The following is a 9,478-nucleotide window of genomic DNA, read 5'->3' on the forward strand; positions in this document are numbered from 1 at the left end:
ATATATATATATATATATATATATATGAACCATTTATTAGTCATTATCTATCATCGAATCAGGCAAAAAGAGTTATTAATTTTGAGTCTTTACTAGTCATGATTTTATGATTGATGTTTAAACTAGTTTCATTTTGGGTGTAGAGACAACACTAACTCTACTTCGACATACTTATTGTTGCATCTATGGTAATTCCTATTTATGCACTACACTATCTCATTTGTATCAATCTGTGAAAGATTTCGCGAGTAAGTGTTTTTTTCTTTTTAATTCTTTGTTTCTTTATTAGTAATGGACTAATGGCGTTTTCATTTAAACCCTATTCCACTTAGACACGAGTACACATAGTAGTTAGTAACTAGACTTGGTAAAGAAAAGAAATGACTTAATAGCTTAAGGTTGGTGTTCCCTAGTTTTATTTTCTTGTATATCTCTTTTCCTTAAGTTATCAATCTTTAATGTTACTCTTTGTAGGTCGAAGGTCATTTTCTTTCTTTGATATGGCCTATCATGGGTTTGTAAGTGGTGATCCAGAAAAGAGTGTGAAATCCATTAGGATTTTCCTTGAAGATGATCATTTGATTGAATGCTCTCAATCATATGCTAAAATTATAGGCCAGTATGGCCATAGAATTGCACACCTCAGGTGATTCTCTATAACTTATTTAAATGCATTTTAAGGGGATTGGACGATATTTTATTTTAATCCTTCTATTTGATGCAAAATATTTGTTTTATTTTGGTATGTGAAGATGAAAAGCAAGCTATGGATCACAACTTGAAACAACTTTTCAGTCCATGTTGTAAGCTATGAAACGTCAATTGCAAAATGCTCATGGTGCACTTATGGTTTCAATTGTTCTTGGTGATCGATATTTAAACCACCCGTGGCTCAAGGAAGTCAAGTTAATCATAATATTTTTAATCTTTTATTTGATTGTAAATCAAGGCCCTCATAATGTGAAAATTACTTATTGGAGTATTAGAATGGCCAAATGGTCATTTACTGTCACTAGTATATGATGTGATCATTATAACACCCTGTTTCGAATCGTTTCCTAATTCGGGGCCGTGACCTAAATATCAGTTATCATAAGGCTTGGGGCCTTGGGGAAAGAGATATTTAGACCCATTTGGATGTAGACAATGTAGATTAGGAGATCAGAGAGTTTGATTTGTGTTTTGGAGCCCAGCGGTATAATTATAAAGTGATATTTCGGGCCTTTTATGAATTTTGGATATAAGTTCAGAAAGTTTAAGTCAAAGGAGAGTTGATAGAATTATAGAGCTTCTCATTACCTTTATGTGGATATGATGATCGTCGAAATCGGACCTAGATCGAAGAAGTTATGGCCTTTGGAAGTTAGCAGGTTTTTGGGCTAAGGCTAGTATGCTGGGCATACACGGTGTACGTCAGGTGTACTAGCTCGAATGGATCGCACATAGCCTTAGAGTAAGCAGGGCGTACTACATTTAGGTGCAAACCCTAATTTAGGGTCTGGGACCCTATTTAAAGGCATTAACTTATGTTCAAACCTTATTATCTTCAGTCTCCATCAACATTAACCCTAAATTCGAAATCCTAGCCTTCATTTATGCATTATTGAGGCTTTTGAGTGATTTGGTGTGCCTTAGAGAAGAAGGAGATCTTGTTTGAAGCATTGCTTGGCTTAGAGCTTGTGGATCCAAGCTCTAATCATCTTCATCAACTTAACGGAGGTATAAAGTTTCTTACTTGATGACTCTATGTGTTATATCTAGTTTAGGGCATGTTTGGGTTTATTTTGGTCCCTAGAGTCATTCTTATGAATATGAGCTACTCCAGAAGCTTAGAATCTTCAATTTAGCATTTTCTGAGGTTGTGGGTGCATAAAAATGTCATCTTTATGGGTTTGGTTGAATCATGCATAAGTTGGTGTTCATATTATGGATATAGATGGATAAAAACGGGTTTTGGGTCCCATTAAGCATGCAAAGGAGTAAATTTGGAAACTTTATGGATTAAGACCTTATTTAGAGGTTAGATCTGAGTTTGGACGTTTTGGTATTAAGCATTAAGTGCTTAATGAAGGATTTAGTCACCCGGTGAGTATGTTGGGCGTATGTACGCGTACACTCAGTGTAGAGTCTGGTGTCCCCATTCTTAGGATTGGCGACTAGTACATTGTGCAGCGAAAAGCAGTATGCAGGGCATATGAGTTCAATATGTAGGGCGTACTCCTGAGATGCTCATTCTGGGCCTTTTGGGCCTTAGGTTTTTTGAAGTTTGGGCCATAGTTTGTTGGGTTAATTATGAGAGGGGTAAAATGGCATTTTATCCATTGGAAGGATTATATATGGCTTGGACCTTGAATTTTGGGAAAATACCTTAATTATTGATTAGGGATAATTTGTTTATGTTCGGTGTGAGGATTCTGATAGCAGCAGCTCATGTGTTCGGTTATCTTGGATTGATGTGAGTCTCCTCACTGTACTCATGGGTCGAAGGCACCAGTGTCGGCCTACTAGGATTTGTTATGTTAGTTGTCTTTGTGATGCTTGCATGGTATGTTGGGCTAGGCCCACTGTATGATGAGCTAGGCCCATTTGGATTGAGGTGAGTCTCTCATTATTCTTATGATGCGTGAGAGAGATAGAAATCAGACGATGCAATAATTTGTAAGTGGTGGACCGAATCATCTTCCATCGAGCAGTGGATGGTATGTACACTCCCCCAGTAATCTCGCCCCAAAATGTATTTTCATTGTAGTCAACAGGTCGTCCCGTAACACAATCAACAAGAAATACTAGAAAGTGGACATTCCACGTCTCATCCACGGTATAAACTCTCACTCTAATGGCAAGCTCATTCGTATTGCACTCCCTACTTACCCCACCGATTCGAAAGGAAAAGGTTGTCCTGTCATCAGGGGTCTTCCTAGGATCATAGGAAACTGTAGAATAGAACTCCAACAAAAATTCCTGATAAACAGGTTCTAGTGTCCTGAACAATCTCTCCCAACCGCATCATACAAACAATGACACACCAATCGTGTACAAGTAGGTGTATTGGAAAAAAAAAAAAAAAAAAAAAAAAAATCGGATAAGTGCATCAAGTCCAGTTTGGGATGCCAATCCCCAGTCGAATGAAGGTGCGATGTTAATTTCTTTGGTGAGCAGTAAAATAAGGTTGTTCGAATATTTACCGTGAGTTCCTTCATTCAAGCTTTGTGAGAATTGCAAAAATCAATGATCGGTTATTTCCTCGGGTTGGTTTCTTCTTTGGTTTTCTCTAGCCATAATCTGTGAAAACTTAACACAAAACAAAACCACGACAAAACAACACTAAGTAGAATTAGAACAATAAAAGATTGGAATTAGCCATAATCTACATTTAGGGTTTTCATACTCTTGTTTGTATTTAGAAAATCATTCAAATAATTAGGTGTAGGTTTCTATATGAGAATGAGTGTTATTGTAGTGAGGTTCTGATTGTATGTTAATGAAAACCAACTGGTTTGGTGAAATAAATGAACTGTTGATATTGTCTATTGTGTTTTTTAGAGTTTTTAACAATATTGTAGGTATGAACCACTAAATCCAATACCAATTAGACGCGATATGTGAAAATCAACTTTCAACCCGAAACAAATATGGAAGCATTTTAAAATTCTTACCAAATTTTTGATGTTGCTGGTGTTCCATTTGCCCATAAAAATCGCATCATCAACGTGCGATAAGATAGGACCATTATGTGGTAATGAGAGACCATCAATGTGGGATTTCTTTAGATCATTTAATTTGATGATCAAAAGCAAATTAAATAGAGTAAATGAGTAATAATTTGTTATTTTTTTTTGTTGATCAAAAGCAAAATAAATATATATAAATAAGTTTATGTATTTATTAAATACAATAGTTTATTTAAATAGCCGGTTTATTAATTAAGGAGTAAGGGGCTGTTTGGCAGGATCTGAATTTTTAAGATCTGAATTTTTAAGAGGTCTGAATTTCTAAGAGGGTCTGAAATTTTAAGAGTTGAATGTTTAACATGCTGTTTGGTTGGGACCTCTGAATTGTTCTGCTGAATTATTAAAATGACCATTTTACCCTTCTGTTTTATTTTTTATTAAATTCAACTGTTTATTTAGAAAATAACCTAATAAAAATTCTTAATTATGTATTAAAAATATATATAAACACCATATAAAATCCAAATTTAGCATAAATCAAAATTAAACACAAATCCAAATCAAACATAAATATTTTTAAATCCACAATATCATACTAAAATCCAAATAAAATCCTACAAATTTAATTTCACCCCAACTGATTCGCAATCTGGTCACGTAAATTATCCATGTATTCATTTCCTTGTGAACCCCATTCCATATCGTGTACGTTTTCGCCATCATTTTGTCCCCCTTGTGGTTGAGCATTGTCTCCTCGAACGTCATAAATAACTCATCATGAATATCGCATTTCCTTATGAAATTGTGGACTGCAAAACAAGCAACGACTATATCTCTTTGCACTGAAAAAGGAAAAGGAGCCATTCGCTTTAGGATTGGGAATCTCGCCTTCAAAACACCGTAAGCACGTTCAATAACATTTCTTAGTTGCGCATGTGCATGATTGAATTTTTCTTCCTTAGTTAACGGACGTCGTCGTCGATAGTCGGCTAACCAATACCTCGTGTTGCGATAAGGAGTCATAAATCCATGAGTGTTGGTGTATGCAGCATCGCAAAGGTAATATTTATCTGTACACATGAGTAAAGGAAGTATTATATATAGAAATTTAATATCGTATTTTAGAATAATCTTAAAAAGAATTAAAAACCTGGAGGAGGGAACGGAAAGCCTGAAGTCGGGTTACATGCAACTTCTTTCAAAACTCGCGAATCATGTGTTATACCCTCCCAACCGGCCCATACGAATGTGAACATCATATCAAAATCACAAATTCCTAAAACATTTTGAAAGCATTCACCTTTTCCTCTTCCCCTATAGCGAGTTTGTTGATCAGCAGGCACGACTGCATGTACAAGAGTTCCATCTAGCGCACCTATTGCTCCAGGAAAGATTTCTTTTAGCTTACGATGCCTCTCTGAGGAATTCACAGTTGCATTAGAATTCGTTGGCACTATAACTTCTTTTGCAAAAATCATCATTGCATTTAGCACCTCATGAAAGCATCTATGAACTATTTCTGTGGAGTGTTGAAACCTTCGTTTGATAATCCTGAACCGTTTATTATGTGCTATAGTTGTCAAGAACATAGCCATCTTTTCTTCAACGCTAATATGCCTACTACTTTGCAACCAATTGTTTCGTCTGAAATGATTGCATAAAAGTACATATGCTTCACGTGAAAGACGCATCAAGTCATGACATTGTGTAGAAGTTCCATGTAACAATTCTTGTGTATGTTGATGACCACTCATTTCCGAATCATTATCAATTGCCCTTCCAATTCTGTTGGATGCTAGATTCAACCAATAGCAACATATTTTAGCAACTGCGGCAATATCTTCACCGATTTCAAGCAATCTTGAGTTGGATGCATCTTTACCCTTATCTTTACCCTTGTCTTTACTTTTATTTTGACTCTTTGCCGTATCTGTAGTCTTTTGTTTTTTTGATTGAGCGGATGACTCGTCACTGAAACCTACAGTTTCTTGTTGAGTGCAATCGATGTCATCAAAGTCATGCAAACTATAGTGGCTTGATTCTTGAGTAGGACGGGGAAGGGTAGAAGTTGGTCCCCAACTATTTATGCCTGTCGCAGTTGCGCCTTCAAACAACTGTGTGCAAAGGTCGGGGTAGGGTAATGGCGTACGTCTCAAAGAATCCACATGTTTGTTTGACTGTTTGAAAAAAATATTTTATTACTTAAACATGATAATATGTTTTTTTATAACTAAACAAAATACCTTTGATTCTAATTCCCATTCTTCTTTGGAAAGGTTGAAGGTATTGGTTGTTGAATTGTACACGTTGCCGGTTTTGTTTTTTAACTTCAAAAAAGCACCAAACTTTGACTTTAGGTAGTCATAGCGGTTCTTTATTTGTTTTTGGTCCGCAATAAAGTTGTGTTCAATTTTTAATGTTTCAGCTACATTCCTCCAAGATAATGCTTTCAAACTACTCCCTTCCCGCCCATTCACCGTAACTTCACGTAAACAAGCTTCTAGAAACGTTTTTTCTACACCTTCAACCTTCCAACTAATCCTATCCTTCTTTTCTCCCATTTCTTTGATCAATTCAACAAAAAAATGCATGTTTTAATAACAACAACTATTTCAACAAAACAAGTGTATAATGTCATGATATAAGCAAGAATATATATGATTTCACTATAACATCAAACACAAATATGGATATTTCTTTATAACAGCAACAAAACTAATGCACATTTCAAACAAATATTTCAACAAAACAAGTGTACAATTCAATAAACAACTATAACATCAAACATAAATATAAATATTTCATGATAACAACAAAACAAGTGCATTAGACATGAAGTGGGACCAATGTCATATTGTCAATTAAATTGATACTTATATTGCAATTTTTTGTACATCTAAAAGAAAGAAAAAGTGTGTCCGAGTTTGGTTATACAAAAATTGAAATGAACTGAAAATCTGAAACAACGCAATTTTATATATAAGTTTAAGACCAAATTTCATAAAAACCATAGCAATTTGGAGTTGTTATGGTTTAATCATTGGTTTTTTTTTCTAAGTTTAACCGTTGAAACTTTATACTTAAAAAAAAACACCACACGGTTTTTTCCGGCAGCGAGTTAAATAACATATGGAAGAATATTTTTTTAAGTGAAATGTGACTTTTTTTTTTAAGAAAAATAAAAATAAATCAAACCTTTGATGATTAAATTGAAATGATATTCTCCTCAAACTTTTAAGTTGGTAAACCAAACTATTTTCAAACTCTCATCGTTTCTATAGAATTCAAAGTCTCAACTATAAAAACAGTTTAGAAATTGGTATATAAAACCGGTTGTTGTTGAATCACTCAAACTACCACTAATGAGAATACCTTCTTATATGTGAATTTGGATTGTTTTATTCCATAATTAGGATTTATTTAAACACATTCAACCCACCAAGAAGTGCTTCAACACTTCTCTATATCATATAAAAAAATTTATTTAGATATGATTCATCATGTTTATATATATATATATATATATATATATATATATATATATATATATATATATTCAGTTCCAGAACTTAATTCAAAGGCACACCATTTTCAGAACCAAGAATTCCTTGAATCAAAAACATTAACAGATCATTCATTCCAAAAAACAAAATCAAATTCAAAGCTACCGATCATAGACAAGAGGAAGAACACCCATTCCAAAAACCATAATCGATTTCTCAACCAACACAATTGAACATGTAACAGGAAGAAGAGGAGGCAAACACCCATTCCAAAAACCCTAATCGATTTCTCAGCAATCAAAATTGAGCATATAACAGGAAGAAGAGGAGGCAAACACCCATACCTGTTGCGGTCGATGAGTCAACGGAGAGGGAAGAGAGAACCACCGCCGGGAGCAGCGCGCTGGGCCGTCGTCGACGATTGCGCCGGAGTGATAGCTATGTCAACGAATCTTCGAAACAGATGGGAAGAATGGAGGGAGGCGCATATGCGAAGTGAAGAAAGAAGAAGAGACTGTCGACGATGTGTTTAGGGTAAATTAGGACGCGTCTTTTTAGTTTTTTATTTTTCAGACTTCATTTAATATCTGAAAAAATAAGAAGCATCTTTTAGATTAAGAGGTAAAAAATAATACTCAAACAAACACTCTGAATCTGAAATTTTAAGACATTACCTCTTAATTTTGCAATTAAGAGGTAAACAAACGGGACCTAACTAATTAATGGATTTGGGTTGCTTAACCGGTTGACTTGAAAATGTTTTATTAAGTTCACCAAACAATTGAAATATAAGAGAAGACGTCTTGCTCGTCTGTTTTTCGAACAACTAAATATTAATAAGAAGACTAGTGACTAGATAGAGGTTAGTAAAAAATTTACAAAGAAGAGATGATGCCACTAACGTAATTGAAAAAGATAATGTAAGGATAAACTTAAAGAAGTTGACTTCTACCAAAAACGTAACTTCATGTATAAGGGTGTAAAGGCATAAAAACATGGCAATAAAGTAGTGTATTATATACTAGCTTTTTTCACTTGTTTTATACCGCCTTACTCTTGTTTCCTCTTTGTTTCGACTTATTTTGCTAGTATATGCTTCTGACTTTATTGTTACCATCTAATTTCACGTTTTGTGTGTATGGTTTTGTAGTATATGTACAATATTTACATGCTTATCATTTATTGGTTTTACTTTTAACTTTATTGTTTGTATCTTATTTTTATATTTATGTAGAAGCTACCTACATCTTACATCTCCTTTTATCACATTCTTATTATCTTATAGGACTTGTGTTTTGTTGTTGTATTGATTAAGAAAATGATATTTAAATTTATAAATTATAAAATATATCTTTGACATGTAATTTACTACTGCTGTTACAAATCAAAGCATTTCTTGGTTTTTTTAATAAAGCCTTTTATACGCATTTGTTCTAACAATAAATAAAACATATTTGATAAATTTTAATTCTAATACTACTTTTTTTTTCTAATGACTCTTTCTTAAATTTCGTTTTATGCGAAAAATAATCGTAATATTATAAGATTTGATATTTAGTTATTAAAATGAATATGAATATGGTACTTGTGTTGGTTTTGGTTTATTGGGAGTGATGGATGGCATAACATAAAAAAGTCAAAAATTGAGTCATGAAGGTGGTTATTTGCATCATCATGATCATCATCATCATCATGTATGGAATACTTAAATATACAACCCAAAGTCAATTGCTAGTTGCTACATTTAATATGAGGCGGATAAGAGAAACACCTTCAAAATTTAATTTATTTAATACAAATATCTGATTGTTTTTTAAATATTAGGAATGGTATATGACATTAAAAAAATACTAGAAACTTATATAATTTAAGGTCATTCATTTTATATAATAATTAGCAACGAACAAAACAGTGGACGCCATAAGCACTAAGTTAGTTAATTGCCTAGTGTCATATTTTTAAATAGAGAAGTTACTACCATTATATTTTTAAAAATATATTAGCAATATTATTGTCGTCCAAGTTTGATCAAAATAATAATAATTAAAAACTTGAATATGACGAATTAGGGACAAGAAGACAAAGGAAACAAAGAAAATGTAAATATCTTAACCATTTAGATGATATGATATGATTCATGATTGATAAGCATTTTTTGTTTAAATGAAATTGAGAATATTCTTAGATAGACCACAACTTATTTCTTTCAATATACGAATACATGATAACTCTAAATATACAAGTTTGGAAGATACGAACTTCAACTATAAGTTTGGAAGATACGAACTACTCTATAAAAGTAAA

The sequence above is a fragment of the Lactuca saligna genome, chromosome 6 (genome assembly GCF_052625555.1).
Source record: "Lactuca saligna cultivar CGN05327 chromosome 6, ASM5262555v1, whole genome shotgun sequence".
Taxonomy (NCBI): Eukaryota; Viridiplantae; Streptophyta; class Magnoliopsida; order Asterales; family Asteraceae; genus Lactuca; species Lactuca saligna.